The sequence below is a fragment of the Prionailurus bengalensis genome, chromosome A2, assembly GCF_016509475.1.
Source record: "Prionailurus bengalensis isolate Pbe53 chromosome A2, Fcat_Pben_1.1_paternal_pri, whole genome shotgun sequence".
Classification (NCBI taxonomy): domain Eukaryota; kingdom Metazoa; phylum Chordata; class Mammalia; order Carnivora; family Felidae; genus Prionailurus; species Prionailurus bengalensis.
Window position 1 is genome coordinate 64,021,387 of NC_057348.1, and position 12,112 is coordinate 64,033,498.

Genomic DNA, 12,112 nt, shown 5'->3' on the forward strand with positions numbered 1-12,112 from the left:
GAGAGCCATTGTTTTTACGTGCTTGTTTGTTCTGCCTGTAACACAGCTCTTATTCTTATCAAGGTTTACATGTGATTTTCAAGAGAGACATAGAAATTACATCAATGATATAGCAACAGTTGATTTGGCAAAGATCCAATACATATTAGTGTACAACATTAACAATGGTAGGTTGACTTGGATGACCTCTATGTTAAACATAGATTTTTTTTTTTAATCTGTAAAGACACTGAAATATCTGTTCGTGACTCTTGCTGATAAGAGTCATTATAAACTGTGTGGCAATTAATAGGACAACAGGATATTGGGGGATTTAGTATAGACAAAACTCATATAGTAGAATAAGGCAGCACAGTTAGTTAATAAATATAAATATAAATATAAATATAAATATAAATATAAATATAAATATAAATATACTGGGGCAACTTGTTAGTAATAATACACACACACACACACACACACAAGTATACCTTCTTGCAAGGACCATTCGTAAAATTACCACGTATCATAAAACAACCTGGAAATTTTCAAATATTTAATTTTTAAATTTTTTGGCTTAGATGTTTTTTTTTTTAATATCACTATTATTAACACACAGTGTTGTATTAGTTTCAGGTGTACAATATAGTGATTCAATAACTCCTTACATTACTCAAATATTTTATTTTATTTTTTAATGTTTATTTCTTTTTGAGAGAAAGAGAGAGACAGAGCATGAGAGAGGCAGAGAGAGAGGGAGACACAGAATCTGAAGCAGGCTCCAGGCTCTGAAATGTCGGCACAGAGCCCGATGCGGGGCTTGAACTCACGAACCGTGAGATCATGACCTGAGCTGATGTTGGACACTTAACTGACTGAGCCACCCAGGTGCCCCTCAAATATTTTAAATCACACAGAGTATGTTCTTTGACCACAAGACCATTATAATAGATCAAAAACCCTAGAAAATCATGCGTTTGGAAATGTAAAAATGTATTTATGGACATGAGTCATGGGCCAAAGGAAAAACATAAGGAAAATGGAAAATGGAAAATGTCTTGAACTGAATGATAACAGCAATATCATAGCAAAATGTGTGGGAATTAACTATAATAATGCCTAGAGGAAAATATATAATCTTTGATGGTTATGTAACAACAGAAGAAAACCTGAAAATTCAAAAACTGAGCAAACTAGTAAAACATGGCAAAATCCATTTTTTTTTTATAATGTACAAACCCTGCACCTTCAACATGTCTAGGACACAGAGAAATACTAAATTTTGAATGACTGCAAGTTAAAAAAAAAAAAGAAAACATAAAATCCTAATAAGTCATGCTTCAAGCACTTAACAGAAGCCTTTTATTCAGTAAATGAGGACAGTCTTGGAAAATGTGTGGTAGAGAGAAGCCGGCTTACTCCTGATCTAACAACCACCGCTAGAAAGATAGACTCCGTCTGCAGAGAAGGAATTTAAAAGCATACACGACTTGAGGTGGCAGTCTTTGAAAGGCATTAATTGTTTAAAAGAGAGTTGCCCTTTGGAGGTTGAGTGATGAAAAGGAAAAAGGGAAAGAGGGAAAGTTAGTATTTTGAAAGGCAAAGAATGAATTGAGTGGAGGTGAGACAACCCCTTTGATAACAATCGCCTGGGACGCCTGGGTGGCTCAGTAGGTTGAGCCACCGACTTCAGCTCAGGTCATGATCTCACAGTTTGTGAGTTCGAGCCCCGCGTCAGGCTCTGTGCTGACAGCTCAGAGCCTGGAGCCTGCTTCGGATTCTGTGTCTCCCTCTCTCTCTGCCCCTCCCCCGCTCATGCTCTGTCTCTCTCTGTCTCAGAAATAAATAAACATTTAAACAAAAAAACAAAAAACAAATCCCTTCCAGGAGGAAACAACTTTATTAGAGAAAGTGCTGTACTTTGCCACACGGACAGAAGAGGGCAGCATTGAACTAAGAATATCGCGAACCACCCCAACTCCATCAAGTGAATGAAAGAAAATGCGATAAATCTATTCGAAGAAACTATAACAAAAGAAGAATCGAAATAAGAACCAAAATACCTTAGTAAGAATACAACATACCAAATCAACTATAAAACAGAAGAAAACTGTATTGTAACACTCCAAACTGAGTTACGTGTTTCAAACAAGCATCCGAGGATATGAAAAGCTGTCTTGATACAGATATTTGAAACTTAAATACAAATAAAATTGACAGTGAAAAAAAAATGAAAGAAATGGAAAATTCATTCAGAAGCTAAGGATTGCACTATGCCCAAAGGAAAAGATATTCAAATAAAAATTTAAGAAGGGACACCGAAGAAAGGCAGGGAATCACCCAAGAGAAAACCGGAGATGAAGAATCAGTTAAAAATTGACTGAGGGGCACCTAGGTGGTTCAGTGGTTAAGCACCCAACTCTTGATTTGGGTTAAGCACCCAACTCTTGATTTCAACTCAGGTCGTGATCTCACGGTTCGTGAGTTCGAGCCCCAGGTCGGGCTCTGTGCTGACAGCTCGGAGCCTGCTTGGGATTCTCTCTCTCCCTCTCTCTACTCCTCCCCGCTCGTGTGCACTCTCTCTCTCTCAAAATAAATAAATAAACATTAAAAAAAAGAAAATCCTTTCTCCAAAGTTAGAAAATGAACAGCTACGTAACCCAAAAGAAAGTACAACAAGATATTTTAAAAGATAAGAAAAGAACATGAATGAAGTGTAGATGAAATGGAATAGCAGCTGTTGCCTTTACTTTTCTGCCTTAAACATAGAGAAAATTGGCCACAGTATGAGAAATAATAGTTTGCAAACACTAGAGAAAAGGCAGTGACGGATTGCAATCTCTAAGGAAGGGAAAATATGTGAACCCTCCGATTTCACCAGGTTACTCCCTGGAGGCAGCTTCTGAGCAACAGTCAAGGGAAGGGAAGTCCATACACACCTTTAGACTCTTGTTGAGCTGAGGAGACAGAGATTGGGGCTCTGGGGGACCCAGGCATCCAAAGTTTGTGGACCAGGGCACCAGAGAGGAGGGGGCTGCAGAGACAGTGCACTGGAGAGCTGGGGAGGAGAATGTGCAGGCCTGTGAGCACTGATCTGTGCACTGACAAGAGGAAAGTACTGGAACTTGGGAAAGACCAGACCTGCTGTAGAGAACTGCATGATGATTCTCTGAAACGTCAACAGCGCAGGGGATGGTTCAAGTGCCCGCAAAACTGGAATGAAGATACCTTGGAGGACACAGGACGTCAGGCAGGATCTTCAGAAGGATGTCACTTTTGTAGTCAGGGTTTCTTAGCCCTACTCCAAAGGTTCCCATGGACCTGCTCTGACAGGTTAAAGGCAACCCTCAAAAACATCCATGGACTTCCAGTACTTAACTTTGTGCTGGAACATATTCTAACACTACTTAAGAATAAAAAAGTTAATAGAGAACCCAGAAATGGACCCACAAACGTATGGCCAACTCATCTTTGACAAAGCAGGAAAGAATATTCAATGGAATAAAGACAGTCTCTTCAGCAAGTGGTGCTGGGAAAACTGGACAGCGACACACAGAAGAATGAGCCTGGACCACTTTCTCACACCATACACAAAAATAGTCAAAATGGATGAAAGACCTAAATGTAAGACAGGAAGCTATCAAAATCCTTGAGGAGAAAGCAGGCAAAAACCTCTCTGATCTTGGCCACGGCAACTTACACTCAACACGTCTCCAGAGGAAAGGGAAACAAAAGCAAAAATGAACTACTGGGACCTCATCAAGATAAAAAGCTCCTGCACAGCGAAGGGTAGGAAACAATCAGCAAAACTAAAAGGCAACAGACAGAATGGGAGAAGATATTTGCAAATGACATACCAGATAAAGGGTTAGTATCCAAAATCTATAAAGAATTTATCAACCTCAACACCCAAAAATCAAATCATCCAGTGAAGAAATGGGCAAAAGACATGAATAGACATTTCTCCAAAGAAGACATCCAGATGGCCAACCGACACATGAAAAAATGCTCCACATCACTCATCATCAGGGAAATACAAATCAAAACCACAATGAGACACCACCTCACACCTGTCAGAATGGCTAATGTTAACAACTCAGGCAACAACAGATATCGGTGAGGATGCGGAGAAAGAGTATCTCTTTTGCATTGCTGGTGGGAATGCAAACTGGTGTAGCCACTCTGGAAAACAGTATGGAGTTTCCTCAAAAAATTAAAAATAGAACTACCCTATGACCCAGCAATTGCACTACTAGGTATTTATCCACAGGATACAGGTGTGCTGTTTCAAAGGGACACATGCATCCGCATGTTTATAGCAGCACTATCAACAATAGCCAAAGTATGGAAAGAGCCCAAATGTCCATCGATGGATGAATGGATAAAGAAGATGTGGTATATATATATATATATATATATATATATATACACATATATATGTATATATATGTATATATATGTATATATATGTATATATATATGTATATATATATGTATATATATGTATATATGTATATACACACACACACACAATGGAGTATTACTTGGCAATCAAAAAGAATGAAATCTTGCCATTTGCAACTACATGGATGGAACTGGAGGGTATTATGCTAAGTGAAATTAGTCAGAGAAAGACAAATATCATATGACTTCATTCATGTGAGGACTTTAAGAGACAAAACAGATGAACAGAAGGGAAGGGAAACAAAAATAATATAAAAACAGGGAGAGGGACAAAACATAAGAGACTCTTAAATATGGAGAACAAACAAGAGGTTACTGGAGGGGTTGCGGGAGGGGGGATGGGCTAAATGGGTAAGGGCCATTAAGGAATCTACTCCTGTAATCATTGTTGAACTAATCCTAACTAATGCTAGCATTGTTGCACATATGCTAACTAATTTGGATGTAAATTTAAAAACAATAATATTAAAAAAAAAAGAATAAAACAAGTTATGGGGCGCCTGGGTGGTTCAGTTGGTTAAGCGTCCAACTTCAGCTCAAGTCATGATCTCATAGTTTGTGGGTCCAAGCTCTGCATCAGGCTCTGTGCTGACAGCTCAGAGCCTGGATCCTGCTTCAGATTCTGTGTCTCCTTCTCTCTCTCTCTCTCTCTCTCTCTCTGACCCTCCCCTGCTTGTGCATCCTCTCTCTCCCTCAAAAATTAATACATCAACATTAAAAACAAAGAATAAAACAAGTGTTAGCAACCAACAACCCAACGTTTAAAATAGGTACTCAATAGAAATTAATTTTCATGCCAAGAAGTAGGGGACTAGTTCCCATACTCAGGAGGAACGGTCAATCAAGAACACGGGACCTGGAAGTGGTGGACAGGAAGGAGCAAGCAGACAAGGACGTGTGCAAACACAGCTATTACACACATGTTCCATACATTCAGATGGTGAAGGAAACCACAACCACGGAGGTGAGGAAAATGCATGGTGTAAACAGGATTCAAGAGGCCATTTAGACATGAAAAACACGATACAATGAAAGATAAATGGATACACGTTTCAAAGCAGATCAGACACTGCAGGCTAAAAGATCAGCGAGGTTGAAAATGTAGCAACAGAAACTATCCAAAGTAAAACAGAAAACGTATAAGTAAAACACCAGTTAGCTTGGGGATGATAGCAGGCCGTTTAACACGCGTGTAACTGGCATTGCAGAAAAGAATGGAAAATGGGGGAAATAGTTGGGCCAACAGTGGCCAGTGTTGTTCCTCATGATTTAAATCTACAGACCCAAGAAACTGAACAAGGGCCAAGCTGTAGAAAGATAAAGGAAACTGTGCACCTAAGTTAAATTGCTGGAAAACGGGGATACAAAGGACATCTTGAAGCAGTTAGAGGAAAAAAGTCCGTTATACACAGAGGAGCACAGGTAAGAATGACAGCAGGCTCTTGTCTGAATCTGTGCTCACTAGAAGAAAATGGACACATGTTTGCAATGTCAAAAGAAGTTCATTAAGAACACATTCATCAGCAACAACAAATTTCAAAAAGGAAGGCAGAGTAGATATTTTCAGAAAAAGAAACCTGAGGCATCTACTGCCAACCGACCTAAGGAGGTTCTTCAGACAAAAGAATATAGTGCAGGTGGAAATTTGAGTTTGTTCAATGGAATGAAATTGAGGTCAAGAGACACGGTAAATGTGTTGTAAATAGAAAATGCTATTCTCCATTTTGAAATACTGCAAAATATCCTTTAATATTTTTTTAAGTTTATTTATTTTGAGTGCACGTGAGAGAGAGAACAAGCAAGGGAGGGACAGAGAGAAGGAGAGAGACAGAATCCCACTAACAGTACAGAGCCTGATGCGGGGCTCGAACTCACGAACTGTGAGATCATGACCTGAGCTGAAGCCAAGAGTCGGACACTTACCAGACTGAGCCACCCAGGTGCCCCAAAAATATCATCGAATGTTTAAAGCAACAACAGTCGCAATGTATTTGGGGCATACAGCACATGTAGAAGTCCATCATATAACAATAGCACCCGGGAGGTCAGGATGAAAATAGGCGTGTGATATTGTAAGTTTTTACACTATTCATGAAGTGGTGTAATATTATACTTTAAATCTTAGAATTAAAGACGTATAAAGTCTTAGAGTGACAGTAATAACAGAAGCCAATCAATCAATCATAGGCAATAAGCTAATAGGGGGAGACAAAATGAAATTCTACAAAGAAAAAAAAACCTCAAATAATACAAAAGAAAGTAACAGAAAAGGAAAAGGAGGAGATGAAACCAACAGTAAACAAAGCCATATTGGAACCAAATTATGTCAAATGTTATATTAGATAAATTTAATGTAAGGAAATAGAAAGTCAGACATTTTTATGTTGGATAAAAAAAATCAATACCCAACTATATGCTGACTACAAGAAAACCATGGTAAATAGAAATAGAAAGTCAGACATGTTTATGTTGGATAAAATAATCAATACCCAACTATATGCTGACTACAAGAAAACCACAGTAAATAGAAATAGATAGGAGTGTGGGATGGGAAAATATCTACCATGCGCGTTTTCTTACTAAGTTTTTTTGCGGTCTCAGTGCCATCCAAATCAATATCCTGTCTGTATCCACGTGGAGTTTGAGAAGTGCTTTATAAAAAGGATACAGAAAAGCAAAGGATCAGAAATGACCAAGACTGTTACTAACAAAAGGGGAAAAAAAATCAATACTCTCTCAGGATCAAAACTCTCAGCAAACTTGGAGACTTGGAGGGGACCTTCCTCAATCTGCGATAAAGCATCTGTGAAAACCCTGAGGCTAACGCAATGATGATGTAAGACTGAATGCTTTTCCCTTAATATCAGGAATAAGACAAAAGTGTCTGCTCTTACCAATATCATCTTCCATTTAGTGGAGGAGAGAGCTATTGCAGAAAACCAAAAAACAAAACAAAAAAAGAAATAGAAATAAATCCATCTCTGGGTAGAGATGACATGATGGTATTTATAAAAAAATATCCTCAGAAATCTTCAAACCAACTGCTGGATGTAATCTTTAATTTCATGGGAGGCATAGGCTTATGGTTAATATGCAAAAGTCAATTGTAATGTTAAGTATCATAAGCAAACAACTGGAAAATGAAAGTTTAGAAGATTCCACTGACAACAGTACCAAAAACCGCATAGGATTTAATAAATAATAAAACACGTGCATTTTTTCACTGAACACTATAGTATGTTACTGAGTGAAATAAACAACGAAGACACAAATAAATGGAAAGTAAGCCAGGTTCATTGGCTGGAAGGCTTGTTAATTTATTAAAACTTCCCCGATTGATCTCTAGATTCAATGCAGACCCTATAAAAATCCTGAGAAGATGTTTTGTGGAAATTGACCAGACGGATTATAAAATTTCTATGACATGAAAAGCCTAAAATAGCTAAAACAATTTTGAGTAAAAATAAAGTTGGAGGATTTGTGCTCTCTGATTTTAGGTTTGACTGTGAAGTTGAAATAATCAGCACCAATTGGCAAAGTGATTGGCAAACCCAGCAATGGAAAACAGTGTCCAGAAACGGAGCCATCTACTACATTGTCATTTGATTTTTAAAGAATGTGTCAAGGAGGCCTGGGTGTCTCAGTTGGCTAAGCGTCGCACTCCTGATCTCAGCCCAGGTCTTAATGTCAGGACTATGAGTTCAAGCCCTGCGTTGGGCTCCACACTGTGGTGAAGGTTACTTAAAAAAAAAAAAAATGGTGATATACTAAACATTTCAACTGAAAGGCAGAGATGATCAGAATGGATTAAAAAAGCAAGACACAACTATATGCTATTTACAAGAGGTACGCTTTCAGTATGAAGATACAGATCAGCTGAAAGTAAGTGAATAGAAAGCATATTAGATGCACATGATATATTCACTGTAATCGTATGCTGTAGCATAAAACAAATCTTCATATGTTTAAATGTATTGAAATAATTCTACTTGTGTTCTCAAACCACCACAGAGTTAAATTAAAAATAATTCACCATAAGATGTTCAGGAAAGCATCAAATGTTTTAAAATTAAACATCACAAGTCTGAACTATCCATGGGCCAAAGAAAAAAATCACAGAAAAATTAGAAAATGTTTTAAACTGAACAATGATGAAACTATAACCTATTAAATCTTGTATGATGCAGTAAACACTGCTGAAAAGAACAATATTAGCCTTTTATCCTTATATTAGAAAACAAGGAGGTTCTGAAAATTAGTAATTAATAATTAAGACAAAAGAATTGTTAAATTAAACAAGAAGAAAGAGGGGAGCCTGGGTGTTTCAGTCAGCTGAACGTCTGACTTTGGCTCAGGTCATGACATCATGGTTTGTGAATTCGAGCCCCCTGTCGGACTCTGTGCTGACAGCTCGGAGCCTGGAGCCTGCTTTGGATTCTGTGTCTCCCTCTCTCTCTGCCCCTCCCCACCTTGTGCTCTCTCTCTCTCTCTCTCTCTCAAAAAAATAAAAAAAAATTAAAATTTTTTTTAAAAAAGAAAGAATTAAAGAGTAGAGATCAATGGAAAAGAGAAAAGCTACATGAGAGAAAACTTTAAACCAAAAGCTGTTTCTTTAGAAAGATCAAGGAAAGAGATCAATAAAAGACATTTTATTAGTACGATCAAGAAAAAGAGAGAGAACACATATTAGCAACATAGGAAATTAAAGAGTTTATTACTACTGATCCTGAAAGCAAAATAAGAAAATATCCTAAACTATATAGTTTGCCAATTCGTTTAGCATCTTAGGTTAAATGAACAAATTTCTTTACAAATACAACTTACCAAAATTGATACTAAATAAAATGGAACACCCCCGATTGATTATGAAATGAATGCCCCCGATTTATTAAAGGAATTTAATTTTTCTGATCAAAAATCTTCCCACAGTGAAAACCCTAGGATCAGATGATTTCATTGCTGAATTTTGTCCAACATCCTAGGAAGAAATCACATCAGTCTAATGTAAGTTATTTCAGAAAATAGAAGGCACACTTTCCAACTAGTTTTAGAGGTCTGACTTAACTAATATTCCTGAACCAGACAAAGACATTACAAAAATAAAAAAAAGAGGAAATTACAGACTAATATTCTTCATGTACAGAGACACAAAAATTATTACCAAGTATTAACATATCAAAACCAGTGATATATAAAAAGGTCAGTATATTATGATCAAAGGAGGTTTATGTCAAGAGTGAAAATATTTCCTTAACGTTCAAAACTCAATCAGTAATAATTCATCCTACTGGTAACCATCAGTATGTTCTCTATAGTTCAGAGTCTGTTTCTTGGTTTGCCTCTTTTTTCCCCCCTTTGCTCATTTGTTTTGCTTCTTAAATTCCACTTGTGAGTGAAATCACATGGTTGATACCTGTACAGAAGAATTGGGGGGTAAGGTAAGGCCTGCTGTGACTTTGCCGGGAGTCACCAATGTTCACCAAACAGCTTTTAGAACCATTTGATAGAAACACCAGGGCAGTGTCTTCCAGAGAGCAAGTGGTGGAAAACTCTGGGAGGGAAAAAAAATGAAGAGCAGGGAAGATCCTTCCAAGAAATGTGTTAGTGTAGGATGGAAGGAATCTGCCTGTCTTGTCTGGTAGAGGAATGTAGGGGGCCGCCTCCTCCATGCTGGGTATAACCTCCAACGGGCCAAAATAGCACAGGAATTAGCTTCTCCCAAATCCCTACCTGTGGGTGATTACACAGCCTTCTCCCATGCGCAAGAACAGGTACACAGAGACTGTTTTGTGGTACGTGAAGGAGCAAATATAATGGACGCTGGACGCACTGTGCTTCCAAATGCCCTTCCTCATCACAGGCTTGCTGCTGGCACCTTGGGAACGATGGGAGCTGGTTTGGGATTGGCCATTGCAGCCTCTACGTTGGCCAAGATAGAGCCCAGGGCAGTGGGTCTTCTGCGTGGAAGGAGACAGTGTATTGGGGTCTTCTGCACCCAAGTGGAAACCATCTGCAGGCACAACTTGCCATTCGTACCTTTGGTGGTGATTCACAATGGAATTTGTCAAAGTGTCGACGCAGACGCTTGGAACGAAATGTTAATATTTGGAGATGCTACTGCAGTGGCCCCTCCAGTCTGTCTTCTGCCAAACTCACATTATAAGCGAGTTATAACTGTGTTTTTTAGAGGCAAAGGGTATCTTGTACAAGCGCCAGAAGAACTCCAAAAATCACTGAGCCAGAGTGTGGCAGACACAACTAAACCCTCTTCTATCAATGTCATGACTAAGCCATGAGCCATATGGAAGGCCCAGGATTTTCACTGGCTGGCCCACTGTAATACATAAATAAAGATGCCAGAGGAGTTTTCTCTTTCTTCCAAGATGGAATTTTATTTTCCACAGCAAAATTACTAAAATATTAAAATTAAAAAAAATTTCTAAATGAAAAAAACTATATATAGAATTCAGCCTAGCAACAGAACAATTACATGATTTCACTAGATGTAGCTTTTTTTTTTTTAATTTTTTTTTAACGTTTACTTATTTTTGAGACAGAGAGAGAGAGAGAGAGAGAGACCATGAACAGGGGAGGGTCAGAGAAACAGGGAGACACAGAATATGAAACAGGCTCCAGGCTCTGAGCTGTCAGCACAGAGCCCAACGCGGGGCTTGAACCCACAGACCGCGACATCGTGACCTGAGCCGAAGTCAGCCGCTTAACCGACTGAGCCACCCAGGCGCCCCTCACTAGATGCAGCTTTAATGAAATTTAAAGAAATACAACAAACAGGTTTAAACAGAGACTAGAAATAGGGGAAGGAGGAAGTGTTGTGAACAGGAAAGTGGACAGTGGTAGCATGGAAGGTAAAGATGGCAGACAGAATGAGAAAGTCTAGTATTTGCCTGATGGGAACTTCTTAAGAAGAGAATAAAGAGAATCCATTGGCAATAAAAGGGTAACAATGGAGATTTGTCCAAATTGGGGGAAGTTATGCATTCTGAGATTAAAGAAACATAACGAGTCTTTAGCCAGATGAAAAAATATACCTTCTCCTAAACAAATTTTCTCCGTGGGAAAATCAAGACGAATATCCTAAATATTGCCAGAGGGTGGGGACGGGGACGCAGAATACTTGCAGACAATTATATTCCGTGTACTTCCAAAGCAACAATAACCATCCAGAAGCCAATGAGGTGTATGTAGGTTACCAAAGAATCATAGCCATTAAACTAGAATTCTAAATTCACCTGGAACAGTATTAAAAAGTGAGGATGAGTTAGTTCAGAAACAAAGCTAGAAGTTTGTATCCTTGAAAGAATTACTGAAAATTGAACTCCAGCCAAAGAGAGTGGAACCAGGAAAGAACAAATTGGGTACCAGTAGCAGAAGTAGACAAAGAACCACTGGCAAAATACTGTGGAAAATTTAAATGAATAGTAATACTTAAAGATTCTAATGACAATTAGAATATAATAATAATATATTATATATTTAATTACATATATAAGATATTATTAAAATATAATAATATATTATATAATTAAAAATTAATATTAATAATTATAATAATCAACTAATTTCAATGAAATAAGATGAAAGGTAGGAAAGGGGAAGTGTATCAGAGCTAATGTCCTATTGTTAAAAGACAAGTCACACAAGACTT

General features: G+C 38.0%; 1 protein-coding gene and 1 pseudogene across 1 annotated transcript in view; both read left to right on the forward strand.

Annotated features, from left to right (window-relative positions):
• The window catches only part of SPATA48 (spermatogenesis associated 48), a 54,477-nt gene that overhangs the window by 13,177 nt on the left and 29,188 nt on the right, over positions 1-12,112 (forward strand). The window lies entirely within an intron of this gene.
• LOC122486513 lies at positions 9,778-10,793 on the forward strand (annotated as a pseudogene).